Source organism: Dromiciops gliroides, chromosome 2 (genome assembly GCF_019393635.1).
Source record: "Dromiciops gliroides isolate mDroGli1 chromosome 2, mDroGli1.pri, whole genome shotgun sequence".
In the NCBI taxonomy this organism is placed as follows: domain Eukaryota; kingdom Metazoa; phylum Chordata; class Mammalia; order Microbiotheria; family Microbiotheriidae; genus Dromiciops; species Dromiciops gliroides.
The window spans coordinates 459,374,164-459,394,403 of NC_057862.1; the positions used below are offsets into that span (position 1 = coordinate 459,374,164).

Genomic DNA, 20,240 nt, shown 5'->3' on the forward strand with positions numbered 1-20,240 from the left:
GTCTATATTTTCTGCCTGTTTATCTCCCCCAGAATTCATAGCCCAGGTCTGGGCATACAAAGTGTCCCAACACTTTAATAGCTGATGTCTTAGTGCTTGAAACCTTAATAGCTCAAAACTGCACTAAGCTTTTTGAGACACCCATATAGTAAAGGCTAAATTAATACCTACTTACTAATTAAAGAATTAAGCTACCACACATTTTCTCCCCTAACAAACAAAAACTGGGAGCCAAGACCCATGACTTGTTTTCCTTCTTTCCTGTTGCTACTCCCCCCTCCCCATCCAAAGAGTTCAATTAGATCTTGGGGGAGTAAATGCTAGAGAGGGGCCCTGCACATATATACCATTCCTGGCATGGAAATGAGAGGAAATAAAGCACCAAGAAAGATACACTGAACAGTTACGCTTTGGGGGCATCTATGAACTATGTTGAGGGCACAACTGAGAGAATGTTATACACCACTGAGAGATCTTTGAGGCAATGTAAGGTACCAGGGAAAGTATTAACGACAATGCCGCTACTACACTGGATGAGCTGCCTGAATATATAGAGAGATGTGCAAGATTGGGGATACTGGCTAGTGAGCACAAAGGCACCATCCTGTAATTGGCAGGGCCTGAACATTTTTTAACTGAGGGGAGAGTATGCACTCAGTTCCACCTTCCTTTACTTTCTCCTAAATAAGGTTAATTCTTTTTTTTTTTTTTTGGCAGGGCAACAGGGGTTAAGTGACCTGCCCAGGGCCACACAGCTAGTAAGTGTTAAGTGTCTGAGGCCAGATTTGAATTCAGGTCTTCCTGAATCCAGGGCCAGTGCTTTTCCACCGCACAACCTAGCTGTCCCTAATAAGGTTAATTCTTACTCAATGAGTGAATTTGTTTTGTCATGGGTACTTGTTGCCCCACCCATACTACACATTCATTATGGAATTAATAGCTAGTTCATACACTTGAGGCACTAGCCTTTACAAGGAGTTTGGATAGCTTAAGAGGGGGGAAAGAAAAAGGTCACACAGCCAAGAGTGGGGCTATGCAAAGACACAGACAAAGTCCCCACTCCACCCTATGCACAGCAGTAGGTGGAGGTGTCCGTGAAGCAGTGAAGCAGACAGGAGCTTGAAACATGGAACAATAAGACATAATCAACTGCATGCCACCATTGCCACTGGAAAGGGAGTCTCAGTCAACTCCCATGTGGCTTCACTCACTATCTCTATGACTTCCGAGAATATAAGCTCCTCAAAGGCAGGCATCGTTTTGTTTGCTGTCTGTATCCCCAGGACCTTGCTCTGTGTTTGGCACATAATAAGGACTTAATAAATGCTTTTCCATTCATTTATTCAACAGGAAAATAATCTCAGCTCTCAAAGAACTTACATTCTAATGAGGAAGACAGCACATACATAAACCGTGTTTATGAGATAAATTGTTGTTGTTGTTTGTCCTTTTCAAAGAGTTCCGGTGACATCATGGATGATGTATTGACTTGGGCATGAACTGGATTGAAGTAAGGCAGAGTTTCCCCAAGTCTAGGTCTCATTCATTCTCTCTTCCTGAGTCATCAAAGTCCAGTTGCAGGACAAAATTCAAAAGAGCCATCGAATGGCCCAGGATACAGTGGATGACCTTGGTACCTTTGATGTTTGACTAAGCTCTAAGAGCCCCCACAGTGCCTGCTTCCACTGCCTTCTTGGCATTTGAAACAAATTCTTCTCATCTGCCCATTCTCCTAGAGAAAATCTTCACATGCTTGGGGGAGACAACCCCCTAACTCACCGACCTGTTTGAGGCCTATCAGTTACCCTCAACCTGGTTTAGCCCATCTGCTGAGATGTTTCCTGGCTGTGGCCACTGTCCATGTTACACCTTCTTGGAGCCACAGGTGAGAGTTGGGTGAAAGGTGGACACCAAAGGTGGATGAGCAACCCTGAAAAGGGCTTTGCAAGCCCTCCTGCCAGAGGTGCTAGTCCTCTTTTTTTTTTTTTTAACATATAAGGTATTTTATTTTTTCCGTTACATGTAAAGATAGTTCTCAACTTTTGTTTATACAAGCTTTACAATTTCAGATTTTTCTCCCTCCCTCCCCCCTCCCCTAGACAGCAGGTAATCTGATATAGATTATATCTATATATCCATATCCATATACATGTATCTACACGCATATATATATATACACATAATAACATTAATCCTATTTCTGCATTAGTCATGTTATAAGAGAAAAAATCAGAGCAATGATGAAAAACCTCAAAATAGAAAAAAAAACAGCACCAAAAACAAAAGAAATAGTATGGTTCATTCAGCATCTATACTCCACAGTTCTTTTTTTTTGTTTTTCCTTGGATTTGGAGATCCTCTTCTATCATGAATTCCCTGGAACTCTTCTGTACCATTGCATTGTTGAGAAGAATATAGTCCATCACAGTAGATCAACACTCAATGTTGATGATACAATGTTCTGGTTCTGCTCATCTCACTCATCATCAGCTCACGTAAGACCCTCCAGGTTTCTCTGAACTCCTCCTGCTCATCATTTCTTACAGGTGCTAGTCCTCTTGACTATCCCATACACCCCTAGGTAAATACAGAGCAAATGGAAAGCTACCTTAAAGGAGGAGGCACTTGTAACTGAGGAGATAGGAAAACCTCTAGAAGGTAGCAGTGCTTGAGCTGACTCTGAAGGCAGTGAGATAGAAGATGGAGTAATGTGGGAAGAACAGCAAGGAAGCAGGTCTGTTGTACCACAGAGTCTGGAGGAGAATAACATGTCAAAAACCAGGAAGGCAGGAAGAGGCGAGGTTGTAAATAATCTTGGATGGATGTCAAATGGGGTTTATATCTGAGTGTAGAGGTACTAGTGAGCCACTGAAGGTTATTGAGTAGCAGGTTGATGTCATCAGACATGCATTTTAGGAAAATCACTTTGGGAGCTGAGGAGACAGTAGATTTAAAGGGAAAGATTTAAGGTAGAAAGTCCAATAAAAACTACCGCAAATTTATTCAGAGGAACAAAAGAGATAAAGAATGAAAAATGTAGGAATGGGGGGCAGTTAGGTGGCACAGTGGATAAAGCGTGGGCCCTGGATTCAGGAAGACCCGAGTTCAAATCTGACCTCAGACACTTGACACTTACTAGCTGTGTGATCCCGGGCAAGTCATTTAACCCTGATTGCCCTGCAAAAAAACAACAACAACATAGGAATGAGGGGAAAATAGTACTTCCGAACTCCAACCTATATTATATTACTCATCAAAACTCTTTGGTATCAATAGAACAGACTAGACTAAGGAGAACAGGAAATAACCCAGTTTTTTATAAATCCCCAAACATAAATTACTTGGGAAAGAGCTTTGTCTGATGAGAACTGTTGGGAAAACTGAAAAGCAATCTGGCAGAAATTAAACTCTTTACACCATATTCTACAATAAGTTCAAAATGGATATGCAACTTGATTATTAAAATTGTTAAAATTATTAAAATGGTCATACCATTTAAAAATTAGAAGAAAAGAAGATTCTGTACATTTTGCAGCTATGGAGAGATGTATTTTTTTCCAGTTGATATTATCAATTTATTTAAGAAAGGTGAACTTTTTAAAAATAAGAGTGAGACTATCACAGTTTCAAGTACTGTGTGGCCAAGCAAACAAACTAAAGGTTAACACACCTTCCACATCTGCTATCTTGCCAGGGTGGAGGACCTGGCACCAGAATCAAATCTCTTTCTTCTTACGGATAGGCTTTCTGTTTTGCTTGGAAACATCTCCCCAACCTCATTTATGATACCACACTGAAAATTTCCCAGACACCTCCTCTCTTCTGCTACCCCACCTATGGGATGCTGAAGAGCATGGGGTGAGGCTACTCTGGGAGTATATAATAACATCGGTGGTTTAGTTCCACCATGCAGAGTAAATTAAGTACAAGACAGAATTAGAAAAAAGTTTGAAGAAACTTAGCATGAGAGGGGAATCTGATTCCTGGCAGATGTTCCCACTTTATACTTGCTTCAGTTATGAACATTTCATAAAGGAATTCTGGCATTGTGTTCAAGGAAAGCAGGTTGGGAGAGAGTGTCACACTTTTATTTTACTCTCTGCTCTCCTCAAGATGAGTCTGGGCATGAAATTCAGTAACCTGAATTCAAATATTGAACATGTGATGAAATAATGAGATTTAGCAGATACTCAAAGACCCACCTGGAGATTAAACTAGACTGACTGAATCAAGTGAGAGTGATTAACTGCTGATTAGCCTACTTCAAGTTAACTGGATTGTAATCACAGTTTGAGAACACCTTCAGAACCAATGGATTTGGATGATGCCAACCAATCAGCTTGAAGCAGTGTGTAAGGACCGCCTCTATTCCAGACCTATAAAATGCTTCCACAATCAGTTTGCTAGAGAGTTCATGATTGAAGCAGGCTTGTGGCAGAGGACTTGAGGAAGAACCAGACCAGGCTGGAACTCTAGGCTAAATAGGCTTTTTTCTTAACTTTCTGAACTCCATGGGAATATCTATATGCTTTAATAAATGTTTAATGCCCAAGGACTAGTGCTAAAGCTTCTAATTTAAGGCGACCACAATTTAGATTTTAAACATCACAGTTTGGTGACCACGAAGGGTACCAAACATAAAAATGGTCTCTTAGATTTGAGTAATGTCAAGCAGGTAACTGATGAGATGCCAAAAAGTGAAGAAGCAAATCTCTTAACCTTAAAAGAGAGAGAGAGAGAGAGAGAGAAAGAAAAAAGATCCAGAAGGAGAAAAAATGCAGAACCTCAGTCAAAAAGGCAAATTTACCATTCTGAACTAGTGACCCCCGAAAATAAGAAAGGGGAATTGTGTTTCTAGCAGAAACCCATTTAGTTCCTCCCCACCTTGGAATTGGGAAGGGAAAAGAGGAGAAATTATCTTTCAAAAGAATAAATATTAACTACCAAATGCCCAGCTCTTTCCTCTGGGGATCAAGGGAGTTTTTTCATAAACATGGAAGATGCAATTTAGTTCTTGAATGGACACTTCTGGCTTAGTGGATGAGTGTGGTGCTGCTGCTGCACAGGGAATTTTTGGTTAGATCCTCCTGCATATTCTCATTCTCTCCCTCTCCCTCTCCCTCTCCCTCTCCCTCTCCCTCCCCGTGTGTGTGTGTGTGTGTGTGTGTGTGTGTATACACATATATATACATACACACATATACATTCTCCATCTCCTGGTCTTGGTCCTGCCCCATCTCCTCTTCTTTTTTCATCCTCCTCCTCTTCTCCAATCCCTTTCTCCATAGCTATGTCCCCATCTCTTGTGATCTCTTTCACATGAGCAAGCATGCCAGCTATCAGTGCTTCCTCTAAGTTCTTTCTCACTTGTTGTTTCCTGATCTCTTCATCAGTCACTGCTGATCAGCGTTTTGCAAAGTGGTTGGAAGGCAGATATTAAGCCACCACCCCAGCGTTCTTCCTCATAGCTGCTGAGAGGTGCCTAGACTGTTGTGCAGAGAACCGCAGAGAGAATAGTTTCGTTGGTACAGCCTGGTCTGACCACTTGTAAACCTTTAGAAAGATCCATTGTTCTCAAAAGCTCTTCTGCAGTATCAAAGGCATTCAATCCACTTAGTTTCTGCCCCCACCCCCACCCAAAAGCTGACAAGATGGTTCACAGCCTTATGTGTATCACTCTTTATTAAAGGGATGGTTAGTTGTCTCAGTAACAGGCTGTTTAAAGATGGAGGCTGTCTGCTGGACAACGTGAAGGGGAGGGCGGGGCCTGCATGAATCTGGTTTCCACTTGGCTTGGTTAGAATAACCATAATGCATCTTCTGCCTGTTCTTGTTCATCTTACTCATGAGCATTTCTCCTGTTTGAGAGTCAAAAGTGCTCAGCTCCTTAGAGTTCCCAAGGTAATAGACTACCTGAGATTTGCTTTGGAATTTCTTCCCCCTCTGGAATTAAGTCCATGAGATCACCAGTAAGTGTCTCGAGGAGGAATGACCCAAATAGTAACTGTCTAATTAAGAACCTTTCTGGAAGGTGCTTCATTAAGCTTTCTGGGAACTGGGAATCAGCTTCTCCGCCTCCAACAATTCCCTTCAAGATGTATTCTTTTTTTTTTTTGGCAGAGCAATGAGGGTTAAGTGACTTGCCCAAGTTTACACAGCTAGTAAGTGTCAAGTGTCTGAGGTCGGATTTGAACTCAGGTCCTCCTGAATGCAGGACTGATGCTTTATCCACTGCACCACCTAGCTGCCCCTTTCAAGATGTATTCCTTTTTTTTTTTTTTTTTTTTTTTGCTTTTTGCAGGGCAGTGAGGGATAAGTGACTTGCCCAGGGTCACACAGCTAGTTAAGTGTCTGAGGCCAGATTTGAACTCAGGTCCTCCTGAATCCAGGGCCACTGCTTTATCCACTGTACCACCTAGTTGCCCCTTACGTCTTTTTTCTTTTCTTTTTGGTGAGGCAATTGGGGTTAAGTGACTTGCCCAGGGTCACACGGCTAATAAGTGTCAAGGGTCTGAGGCCAGATTTGAACTCAGGTCCTCCTGAATCCAGGGCTGGTGCTCTATCTACTGTGCCACCTAGGTGCCCCCCCAAGATGTATTCTTTTTTTTTTTTTAAGTGAGGCAATTGGGGTTAAGTGACTTGCCCAGGGTCACACAGCTAGTAAGTATTAAGTGTCTGAGACCGGATTTTAACTCAGGTACTCCTGACTCCAGGGCCGGTGCTCTATCCACTGCGCCACCTAGCTGCCCCCCAAGATGTATTCTTAACAAAATAAGGAATAGAGGCCATCATAAAAGATAAAATCAATAATTTTGACTACATGAAATTGAAAAGTTTCTGCAAAAGAGAACAATCAAGTGTGACATTGAGTTTGTGAACTCAAGAGACTGGAAAGATGATGTTGTCTTCAACAGTACTCCTGAAGTTCAGAAAAGACTGGGTTCATGGGATGGGTTTTTTAGACATGCTGAGTTTCAGATTCCTATAGGATATTCAGTTTGAAATGTCCCATAAACAGTTGGTAGTGTAGGACTGGAGCTCAGGAGGACTAGGACTGAGTAAATAGATCTGTGGAATCATTTTCATGGAGATGATAGTTTAATCCATGGGAGTTAATGAGATCATCAAGTGAGAGAAGATAAAGAGAAAAGATGCAAGGGCCTAAGACAGAGCCTTGGGAGATGCCCACAGTTAGTGGGTATGACACGGATAAAGTTCCAGAAAAGGAGGAGTGGTCGGGTAGGTAAGAGGAGAACCAAGGGAGAGTGGAGTCATAAAAGACCAGAAAGGAGAGTATACCCAAGAGAAGAAGGTAATCAACACCAACAAACGCACCAGAGAGTTCAAGGATGATAAAGATTGAGGAAAGACCATCAAATCTGGCAATTGAAAAATCATTGGGCTTTTTTGTCTTTTCATTCATAAGATGATAAAGAAGTGAAATCGAGCCAAGAAGGACCATTGCTGAGTACCCAGTGCATGCCCAAGGACAAGACCATCAAGAAGTTAGTCATCTAAAACATCACGGAAACTGAAGTCTGCCAGTATCCTCATGTGCTACCCAAACTGCATGTGAAACAGTATTACTGTGTAAGATGCACAATTCACAACAAGGTAGTAAGGAAACAATCCATGAGACTCAGTGAAAACAATAGAAATACCCCATATAATATCAAAATATCCATAACAGGGTCAGCTAGGTGGTGCAGTGGGTAGAGCACCGGCCCTGGAGTCAGGAGGACCTGAGTTCAAATCCGACCTCAGACATTTAACACTTATTAGCTGTGTGACCCTGGGCAAGTCACTTAACCCCAAAGGCCTCACCAAAACAAAACAAAACAAAAATATTCTTAATAGTGTTATGGTAGCAAAAATCTGAAAACAAAGCGGGTGTCCATCAACTTAGGAAATAGCTTTTAAAATCTTGGCATAAGCCAATGGATTTTTTCCTTCATATTAATTTTTTGTTTTATTGTTGTCTCATTTTTAAAGCCTAAACATTTCCCCCCATCACCCTTCCTAGTGACAAAGAAAAATATTTAGGCAAAGCCAGACAGCACAAGTCAGCAAGTCAAGTCACAACAAGTATTCATTAAGCACCTACTGTCTACCTGGCACTGTGCTAAACCCTGGGATGCTAAGCAACTCCATCTGACAATGGCCCTCAGCTCTGTACTCAAAGGGGGAAGATATGTTTCCACCTGACTAGATTGTTATACTTCAACGAAGTACAATTGTTTTTTTTTTAACTATTGCTGTCACTTACAGTACTGAAGCCATTGTCTGTTCTCTTTGTTCAGCATTCTTTACTCTTCATACACATCTTCCCATGTTTCCATAAATTCCTCATATGGTATAATACTATTCCATTACATTCATACACAATTTGTAATAACCCATTTTGTCATTTTGTTTCCAGTTTTTGTTACCACAAAGAATGATGTTATAAATTTAAATGTATATAAAAATTATGTGTTAATGTGTGTGTATATGTATATATACATACATATACACATACACTTTTCTCACACATCTGTATGTTTATATTTACACTTTTCTGTCACTGACCTCCTTGAACATTTACCCAGTACTGAAATTACTGGGTCAAAGAGCATGTATAGTTTAGCAACTTTCCTCAAAAAATTCCAAATTAGGGAGCAGCTATGTAGTGCAGTGGATAAAGCACCGGCCCTGGATTCAGGAGGCCAGATTTGGCCTCAGACACTTGGCACTTACTAGCTGTGTGACCCTGGGCAAGTCACTTAACTGGCATTGCCCTGAAAAAAGAAAAAAACATTCCAAATTAATTTTCAAAATGACTGGATCAATTCACAGCTCTACCAACAGGGGCCTATCCAGCCCCAGTCCCCTATTATTGAGTTTTCATTTCTTTAATTTTCTATATCATTTTGATAGATGTATGGTAATGCCTCCATTTTTAAAATGTGCATTTCCCTTACTATTAGTGATTATCATCGATAATGTGCACTTCTGAAAACTGTTTCTGTCCTCTGAGTATTTATTATTTGGGGAATGCCTCTTGTTCTTATATATTCAAAAACTCAGATGGGGCTGTGACCTTATGAAAGTGGACATTCCTTCCAATAATTTAACCTATCCATGACATTCTCTCCTCTGCTTCTTTTATCCATGTTCTTCTATAACTTCGTCATAGGAAGTCTACCTGACATCATGGGCACCTTCTTCACTTTCTCTTGACATCATGAAGTTACCAGGGGAGCACACGGCCTGTCCATTCCTTGCTTTGGCTATGTGTGGTCTATCTGCCAAGTGGCCAATCCATCTTCTTTTTTGCCCATACATTTATTTGAGGAATCTTTTATTCCAGTTTTCCTTCCTAGTTCTTTGCCATGCATTATAGTCCACTCACGAATACCATGTGCCTCTTCATTGCAACAGAATAACAAGGATACCCAGACCAAAGAGGAGACTGCAGTGCTGTCACTAAATCTGTGGCGCTTTCTAGCTGGCTGATAGTGGCTGAGAACAGCAGCAAGTATACGGGAACTGCAGCCAGGAGCAAATCCATGGTTATGTTTCTCAGATCCAAACTCAGACCAAGAGCTTGCAGAGCTCAGACCAGGAGGGCAGTGCTCAGATTTCACCCTGAATCAGATTACTCTTTGCAGTCAGAAAGTGTGCAGGCATGCAACTTGAGCTATCCCTGAGATCCTAGAATAACACAACATTAAATACCCTGAGAAAGCAGCAGGACAACCCATGAGGACAGAAGACAAGACCAAGAACCTCCACATTTCCATTCCCTCCACAAGTGTAGCTGACTCTGTCAGGAAGTAAGATTGGAGGAATGAGAAAACAAAAGAAGAATCCCTTCCTAAAGAACAATTTTGGTGACAGGGATGCTCAAGATACAAATCCAGAAGAAGATGATTATTCTATGCAGCTTGGGGACAAATTGAACTAGAACTCCTGGGAGACATAAAACAAGGACCTTTTAAAAGGTTTTTAAATGATTTTATAAATGTGAAACTATGGGGGGGGGCGGAGCCAAGATGGCGGAGGAGAGACTGTGACTCCCACAAGCTCCAGATAAACCCGTCCATTCACGCCCAAATAATGCGGTAAAAATCAAAACCCAGAACAGCCTAATGCACATAAGAACAGAGTGAGACTGTTTCTCCGCAAAAGAGGGCGATTCTGATCACCTACTGATCAGGCTGAACAGCTCAGCGCGCGGTCCGGACCCAGCCACGGACACTGCTTCCAGCGCATGTCAGAGTCTTCAGCACCAGCAGCTTCTGAGGCTCCGATCACGGACTGGTGAGGGGGTTCGGAGGTAGGCCGGGGTGAAGTGGAGGCAGTATCTGCTGGAGTTGGGGCAAAGTGCCCTGGTTCTGAACCAGTGGGCTGAATCGAGTGGTGGTGGCCCAGTGGGGGAGGGGTAAAAGCACGCCAAGCTTCCAACCATAGAGAATCAGAGCTCAATCAGACTTCTGTTTCCGGGTCAAAGAGAAAGCGGCTGTGATTACTCACAAGCCAGGCAGGCTGAGAAGAAGCCCAATCACCCCCTGGGCCACGCTGTAGCACCAACGGTGTGTCCGGGAAGCAGTGCTACACTTTAAGGAGTAAAAAGCCAAGAAACAGTAAGCCAGGATGAGTAGGCAGAGAAAGCAGAAGACCATCGAAAACTTCTTTGGGGGAAAGGTAGACCACAATACATCCTCAGAAGAAGAAGATAATAATAGGGTCAAAGCTCCAACATCCAAAGCTTCCAAGAAAAATATGAACTGGTCTCAGGCCATGGAAGCTCTCAAAAGGGACTTTGAAGAGAAAGTAGGAGAGATAGAACGAAGATGTAGAGAAAGAGAGGAAGGAATGGAAAGAGAAATGAGAGCAATGCAGGAGAGTCATGAGAAAAAAGTCAACAGTTTGAAAAGCCAAATGGAAAAGGAGATTAAAAAACTGTCTGCTGAAAATAATTGCCTAAGAATTAGGATTGAACAAATGGAAGCTAGTGAGCTTATGAGAAACCAAGACACAGTAAAGCAAATCCAATTGAATGAAAAAATAGAAGGCAATGTGAAATATCTCCTTGGAAAAACAGCTGACCTAGAAAATAAATCTAGGAGAGATAATTTGAAAATCATTGGACTACCTGAAAACCATGACCAAAACAAGAGTTTAGACACCATCCTCCAAGAGATTGTGAGGGAAAATTGCCCTGATATTCTTGAAGCAGAAGCTAAAATAGAAATTGAAAAAATCCACCGATCACCTCCTGAAAGAGATCCCAAAAGGAAAACCTCCAGGAATTTTATAGCCAAATTCCAGAACTCCCAGGTCAAGGAGAAAATATTGCAAGCAGCTAGAAAAAAGGAATTTAAATACTGTGGAGCTCCAATAAGGATAAAGCAAGATCTAGCAGCTTCTACATTAAAGGACCGGAGGGCATGGAATATGATATTCCAGAGGGCAAAGGAACTGGGACTACAGCCAAAAATCACGTACCCAGCAAAACTAAGCATCCTCTTTCAGAGGCAAACATGGAACTTCAAGGAGAAAGAAGACTTTCAGGCATTTGTTATGAAAAGACCTGAACTGAATAGAAAATTTGACTTCAAATACAACACCCTGGAGAAGCATAAAAAGATAAACAGGAAAAAGACTTCATGAGGGATATTAAAATATCAAACTGTTAACATTCCTATATGGGAAGATAATACAGAGGACACAGGTCTGAACTGAATACGAAGGGAAGTTATGTTTGTTCTTTGTGGGGTGTCTTATGTATGGGGCCGGATTTGGGCTTGGGGCCTCCTGGGTCCAGGGCTGGTGCATTGTCCACTGTGCCATCTAACTAACCCATAATGACATCCTTAAAATAGGGTTGAGGTGTAGGAGAAATAGACTGGGGGAGGGGGAAGGGGAACGATTGTCTGTGGAGAGGTTGTTCATATGAAGGAAACAAGAAAAACGCTTATGGAGGGGAGGGGAAGAGGGGGAAGGAATTGGGGAGTGATTGAACCTTAATATCATCAGAATTGACTCAAAGAAGGACTAACATACATACTCAAGTGGGTATAGTAATATATTTTACCCTGAAGGAGGGGAGGGAGATAAGGGGGGGGGAGGGGAAGGAGGGAAGGGCAGATTCTGGGAGAGAGCAGTAAAAAGCAAAATACTTTCAAGGAAGGTGAAGACGTTCTGCATAACGGCACAAGTATGAAATATTGAATTGCTTGATTTCATAGGGAGGGTTGAGGAGAGAGGGAGGAAGAAATTTGGAACATAGAATTAGCTCAAAGACCTTAAACTCATCAGAATTGGCTCATGGAGGGAATAACATTCACACCCAGTTGGGAGGAGTAATCTATCTAACCTTACAGGAAAGTATGAGGGGAAGAGGATAAGGAAGGAAGGGTGGAAAAAAAGGGAGTGTAGAGTAGGGAGGGGACAGTCAGAAGTAAAATACTTTTGAGGAGGAATAGTTTAAAAGAAGATGGAAAATAGAGTAAATATCATGGGAAGGGAATAGGATGGAGGGAAATAGTTATGATGACTTTGCTGGGTTAATACGAAGAAAATTCTTTGTCAAGTTTAAGGTACATTATTTAGGGTATGATGAACAGGATACTATTAGAAAAACCTGGAAAGACCTACATGAACTGAAGCAGAGTGAAATGCACTGTATACAAAATAACAGCAATAGTGTAAAATGACCTGCTGGGAAGCATGTGGTTATTTTCAGCAAGGCAATGGTCAATATAACCCTGAAGGACTATGAAAATGGCAACCCATCTACAGAGAAAGAAGTGATAGTATCTGAAATAGTTGGAAACACATTTTTTTTTCTTTTCTCTCTTTTTTTTCTTTTTTGGTGAGGCAATTGGGGTTGGGTGGCTTGCCTGGGGTCATGTGGCTGGTGGGTGTTGGGTGTGTGGGGCTGAATTTGGGCTCGGGTGCTCCTGGTTCCAGGGGCCAGTGCTCTGTCCGCTGCACCACCTAGCTGCCCCTGGAAACACATTTTTTTAAAAAATGTTTTTTCCTCTTGACAATTCCTCAGTCTGAAGTTTTGGGAGTTTTTGACTGTTTTTTCCTCACAACCTAGCTAATGTGGGAATGTTTTCCATGACTACTCATGTATAATTTATTTTGAAATGCTTGAGTTCTAGTGGGTGGGGGTGGGAATAGAGGAGGAAGAGAAGTTGGAACAATTTTTTTAATTGATGTTAAAATTTGTTTTTACATATATTTTGGAAAATAAAATTCTATTCTAAAAAAAAAAAAAATGTGAAACTATGGCTTTAATCATGTCAAGAACATTTAAGATGGAGGAACTTGCTTCTGGGGAAGACATTCTGTGTCCTCCTACCACATGGGTGGGAGAAGGCATTTTCAATTTCCTAAGTAGTCAGAACAGGTTTTGTGTTTAAAAAATGCCAAACTGGCACACTCTCTTTCCCAAGGCATCCCAAGAGAGTGAAGATCCAAATTCACCCATACCATGGATAGTTTTAACTGAACTGGTAAAGGAAGAAAGAAAACCTTGCTCCCTCTCCTTTTTTAAGCCCTACAGCTCCAAGAAATGGGCTTGGATTTTCTTTTTTGGTCTGTTTCCTTTGTCCTTTCAGTTCAAAGAATATTAAGTGGAATCCCTGCTGGACCTGAAATTGGACCATGGTGTCCACAATGGAAGTACAACCAGCCAGTCCCTGCAGGGAAGTCCTGAGAAGCCAAGGTGCCTGGGATTTGAATTCAAGCTGGGTCTTTGGACTTAGAACTTGGGATAGTGCAAATTGGAACTGAACTAGGCCATGAACTTAATCATTCTCCCCTGCTCAAAGACTGAAGTGGTATTGGGGAAATGTTTCTGTGGTTATTCTTGCTATACCTTTCAAGTAAATACTTCTTTGTAAAAGCCAAGTGGTTTAAAAGCTAAGTGGATTGTTAAGTGGCTAAATGGAACTGAGATAAAGAGGACTTCCTACAATTGAGGAAGCACCATTGATGGGGCTGAAGCCAATGGCAAAGAGTCTAGACACCCCCAAACCTCCTTCAGGGTACCAAAGAACCCAGGAGGAAAGGTGAAATGTAACATACCTGGGCTTCAGGAAGTAAAGAGAAAATTGGAAAAGAATTGAATTACAGAAGAAAGAACTGGAAAGAGAATGAATAGCTTGGCATAAGAAATACAAAGTCTTGCCCAAGCCACAGATGCCTTGAAAATTACAATGGACCAAATAGAAATTAATGACTCCAAGAGGCAATATGTAGTAAAACAAAGTCAAAAGACTGAAAACAAAAAGAGAAAGAAAATGGAAGATAACTCATATCAAAAATAACAGATCTGGACAACAGATTGTAAAGAGATAATGTAAGAATTTGGGGACTTCCTGAAAACCATGACCAAAAATGAAACAAAACAAAACACACACACACCAGACATCATATTTCAATAAATCATAATAATAAAAAAAAACTATACAGATCTCTTAGAACCAGCAGGCAAAGTGAAAATAGAATTCACTGGTAAATTCCTAAAAGAAACCCCAAAACAAAAACTGCCAAGAACATTATAGCCAAAATTCAGAGCTTCCAGGTCAGAGAAAAAATAGTGAAGACAGCCAGAAAGAAATCAAAGTATGGAGGTGTCATAATCAAAATCACACAAGATTCAGCAGCCATCATTATAAAAGAGTGGAGAGCTTAGAATATGATATTCCAGAAGGCAAAGATATAACCTTACTACCGAGAATGACTTACCTAGCAAAAATGAATATAATTCTACATGGGGAAAATGAATCTTTAATGAAATAAAGGACTTTCAAGCACTCTTGATGAAAAGAATAAAGTTACATACAAAAAAAAGGTAAATATGAGGTAAAAATCCTAAGGGACTAAAAAAGGATGAATGATTTACATTATAATAGGGGGGAATAATACATGTGTCCCTTCAGCACCCTATTAACAAGACAGAGAGACAGGGAGGGATTTTGTTATGTTTCAATGATCTTAAAAGAAGGTAAAGGGAGAAAGAAAGGAGGGAAAAAGGGGAGGGAAGAGAAAAGGTGGGGGAAATTATCTCATATAATTGAGGTATGTAAGCCAAAGACTATAGAAAAAGGACAAAGGGATGGATCGAAAGTGGAAAACATGTTTTAATCTGACTGGTGAAAGTAGAAAAGAATATACATACAGAGAGAGAGAATTAGGTATCGAAATACATTTCACTCAACAGGGGAAAGGGGGGGCGGAATTCTAACAAATTCATCTGGCGAAATAAAAGGTCAAGAAAATCAACAGAATCAAAGGGGGAAAAAAATGGGAAGGAAGGTGGACTAGCAGTACCAGATCTCAAACTATACTACAAAGCTGTAGTCATCAAAACAATTTGTTACTGGGTAAGAAATTGAGTTGATCAGTGGAACAGATTAGACATAAAATATACAGAATTAAATAAGTACAGTAACCTAGTATTTGATAAATCCAAAGATCTCAGCTGTTAGGACAAGAATTCACTATTTGACAAGAACTGTTTTCCTCTTCCTTTCCTTCCTCCTCCTCCACCATCCTCCTCCTCCTCCCCCCCCCACATATGGAAATTTGTTTTGCATGACTATACATGTTTTAATGAGTTTTGTTTTTCTTGCCTTCTCAATGAGTGGAGATGAGGAGAAGGGATGGAAAGAATTTAAAATTGAAAATAAAATAAAACTGAATTTTTTTTTTTTAAAACAACTAACAATGGGGGGCAGCTAGGTGGTGCAGTGGATAGAGTACTGGCCCTGAATTCAGGAGGACCTGAGTTCAAATTCGGCCTCAGACACTTGACAGTTAACTAGCTGTGTGACCTTGGGCAAGTCACTTAACCCCAGTTGCCCTCACCAAAAAACAAACAACTAACAATGATTCAAAAAATGTTTTTAAAAAGGAGGGAAAGGGGCAGCTAGGTGGCACAGTGGTTAATGCTCTGGCCCCAGATTCAGGAGGACCTGAGTTCAAATCCAGTCTCAGATACTTGACACTTACTAGCTGTGTGACCCTGGGCAAGTCACTTAACCCTCATTGCCCTGCAAAAATTTAAACCAAATTTTTTTAAAAAGGAGGGAAAGATGAGAAGGGAGAGGGGGAGAATAAGAAGAAGAGTAGCTTAAGGGAGGAATCAATCCTAAGCAAAATAAACTCTAAGAAGAGTAGATTCCCAAAAGGTGCTTAAAAGAAAAGAAAAGATAAGAACTTGTTATTGGGTTCTGGGTGGGAAAAGAGAAGAGGGAACAGAGGAACAGAAGCAGATTGCATCAAACCTAGAGCATTGGTGCTAAGTGCACTCCTCTCTTACCACCTTCTTCTTTATAGAAGGGACAAGAAACAGAGAAGAAAAGTACAAGAGAATACAATGTGGGGAAATAGATAATTTCTTCTTTTTCCTACACTGATTTCATTTGTCCAAAAGCTTTTGAATTTCATATAATCAAAATTGTTACTTTTATCTTTTATAATAAACTTTCCCAGGGCAGCTAGGTGGTGCAGTGGATAGAGCACTGGCCCTGGATTCAGGAGGACCTGACTTCAAATCCAGCCTCAGACACAACATTTACTAGCTGTGTGACCCTGGGCAAGTCCACTTAACCCCAAATAATAATAATAATAATAACAACAACAACAACAACAAAGCTCTCCCTTATTTAGTTAAGAATTCTCTCCCTACTAATAGTTGTGAAAGGTGCCTCATTCCATTCCCTAATTTTTTTTAATGATATGATATACTTAAGGCTAGTATTCACTTACATCTTATTATGGTATACAGCATAAAATGCTGGCCTAGACCTAATTTCTGCCAAAATCATTTCCAATTTTCCTAGAAGTTCTTATTAGAGAATCCTTTCTCTGGTAGCTTCCGTTTACAGTTTTCAAACATTATTAAGGGGGCAGCTAGGTGGCATAGTGGATAGAACACGGGCCCTGGAGTCAGGAGGACCTGAGTTCAAATCCAGCCTCAGATACTTAACACTTACTAGCTGTGTGACCCTGGCAAGTCACTTAACCCTAATTGCCTCACCAAAAAAAAAAAGTTTAAAAAACCCCACACAAAACAAACATTATTAAGGATCTCACCAGAGTGTGACATTCATTATAGGGTAAGTCAAAGCATGGCACGCTAGGCAATATAGCTTCCTCACTAGAATATGGTAGTACTTCAGGATATAAAAACCCAATAGCAACCCAGTACTTCCAATCCATGGAGAGCTCAGATTATTCTCAGATATTCAATAAATATTCACTGAGCTCCTACTATGAACTCAGTTTCCAGGGGTATCTAGAAATGAATAAATCCTAAAAAAAAAAAAATCAGAGTTGGCATAGACCTGGAGATCACCTGGGTCTAATCCTTTATACTATTTGCAATTAGTGGACCTTGCTTCAAATCTGGGCTTACTAACTAGCTATGTGGCCATGTCCAAGTTATTTCCCTTCTCTGAATCCCAATATCCTTACTTATGAAATGAGGTTGCACTAGATCATCTCTAAAGTCCCCTTTTCCAGTTCTAAATATTATGATCTTATTGATCTTCAACAGAAAATAAAGAATTCAAAATAAGGCTCTAGGCTGGTATTGAAGAAAAGAGACTGATTAGTTTGGTGGAAAGGGAAGTAACTACAAGATTTTAGGGGAGGAACCCTTACAAGGAATAAACGGGTTTGAGTAACAGTTCTTCAGCTGACTACCTTGTGTAATCTTGGGCAAGGCAATTCTCCCCTCTGGGCCTAGTATCCTCCTCTATAAAATTAAATTCATATTGTAGCCTTGTTGTACGTGCACATTGTGTGATTGGAAATAATGTGGAATAAAGGTAGAAAGGTAGGATGGAAACAGATTGTGTTGGGACTTGAATGACAGCTTGACAAGTCTGTATTTTATCCTAGAGATAAAACAGGGACCCACTGAAGATTTCTGAGCAAGGAAAATGACATAATCAGATCTGTGCCTTAAGAAGATTTGATAGCTGTGAGGAGAAGGAACAGAAGAGAAGAAATATAAGCAGGGTGACCAATTAAGAGGCTACTAAAATAATTCAGAAGAGAGGTGATAAAGGCCTGGTGGTTATGTGAGAAGGGGACAAATGTAAAACAAAAATGTTGTGCATATATCATTAACAGAACTAGGCTGTCAATTGGCTATCAAAGTGAGAAAGGGGAAAGAGTGAAAAATAACACTAAGATTATGAACCCAAGTGACAGAAAAGATGGTAGTACCCTCAAGGAATAGGAATGTTTGGAAGAGAGACTGTATGGGGAACAAGATAATAGGTTTCATTTTGGACATAATGAGTTCAAAATGTAAACAAGACACAGGTCCAGTAGTCAAGTGGGGATGTGGGCCTGAACTTCAAGAGAGAAGTCTATAGCTAGATATACAGGTGTGGGAGTCATCTGCATGGAGATCATAATTGAACCAACAGATGTGATGAGATCACCAAGACAGAGTGTATGTAGTAAGAGAAGGGGACCCTGAAGAGAGGCAACACAGATGCTTAAGAGGTGGGAGATGGATTGTGATCTGGCAAATAAGAACTAGAAAAAGTGGAGAACAGGAGAATTGGGGAAATACAAAATTCAGGTGGAAGGAATGGTTGACTATGCTAAAAGCTTCAGAGAAGTCAAGGGAAATGAACATTCAGAACAAACTACAGGATTTAGCAGTTATGAGATGATAATTATGTTGATGATCATAATTAAAAGCTGACATTGATATAAGCTTTTAAAGTTTGCAAAGAGTTTTACAAACTTCTCATTCAAGCATAGCAACCTCTCTATGAGGTAGGTACTACAGGTATTGTTATACCCATTTATAGATGAGGAAACCAAGGTTTAGAAAAGTTAAATGGTTTGCTCAAATCATACATGCCTAATAGAATCCTGATTCTAATTTTCATCTTTGGTTAACCTTTGAGAGAATAGTTTCAATGAAGTTGTGGGTTCAGAGATCAGATTTGCAAGAGGTTGAAAAGTGAGAAGAGGGGGGGGGCGGCTAGGTGGCGCAGTGGATAAAGCACCGGTCCTGGATTCAGGGGTATCTGAGTTCAAATCCAGCCTCAGACACTTGACACTTAATAGCTGTGTGACCCTGGCAAGTCACTTAACCCCCATTGCCCCCCCCAAAAAAAAAGAGAGAGAGGACATTGAGCTCAGACCCTATTTGGTAGGAATAGGCACCTTGATTCTCCTATTCCTTTCTTTTTAAAAAATTAATATTTTTAATCAGCAAAAATCCACCTTCTCTCCTTCCAACTCTCTTCATCCCTCCCCCAATTGACAATGAAAGAAAAACAAAACCGCTATTACAAACATGTATAGTCAGGCAGACTCAATCTCCACATTGTCCATGTCCAGAAAAGAAAATTTCTCCTTCTGCACTCTGAGTCCTTCACTTCTCTATCTAAAAGTGAATATCATGTTTCATCATGAGTTTTCTGGAATTGTACTTGATTGTTATGCTAATCAGAGTTCCTAACTCTTTCAGAGTTGTTTGTCTTTACCATACTGGTGTCATTGTATCAATCATTCTCCTGATTCTGTTCATTTCCTTCTGTATCTATCAGTTCATAAAAGTCTTTCCAGGTTTTTCTGAAACCATGCCTGTCATAATTTCTTATAGCACAAAGATATTCCATTCCATTTTTATGTGATTAGAATGTGATATGAGTGCAATAGAAATGATGAAGGCTGAAAGAAATGATGAAGGGGCTAGTTTCAGGGGAAAAAAAACCCAGGAAAACTTTTATTAATTGTTACAGAATGAAGTGAACAGAACCAGGAGAAAATTTATATAATAACAGCAGAATTGTAAAGATAATCAACTGAAAGATTTAGTAACTCTGATTAATACAATGACCAACCAGAATGTCAAAGGACTGATGGTAAAACATGTTATCCATCTCCAGAAAGAGAACTGATGGATTCAGAGTACAGATTGAAACATATTTCTTCTATTCTTTCTTTTTTTGCTTTTTTGTTTCTTGGAATATTCCTTTTTTTGTTTGTTTGGTTTTTTTTTTCAAGGTAACAGGGTTAAGTGACTTGCCCAGGGTCATACAGCTAGTAAGTGTCAAGTGTTTCAGGCTGGATGTGAACTCAGGTCTTCCTGAATCCAGGGCTGGTGCTTTATCCACTATGCCACCTAGCTGACCCCCTCTTGGAATATTTCTAATGTGAAATTTTGTTTTTCATGGCTATACATATTTGTAATGGGCTTTATT

The 20,240-nt window shown here is 40.4% G+C and overlaps 1 pseudogene; it reads right to left on the bottom strand.

The window, feature by feature from the left end:
• Nucleotides 1–1,817: 1,817 nt before the first annotated feature.
• LOC122739123 lies at nt 1,818–9,550 on the bottom strand (annotated as a pseudogene).
• Nucleotides 9,551–20,240: the final 10,690 nt, after the last annotated feature.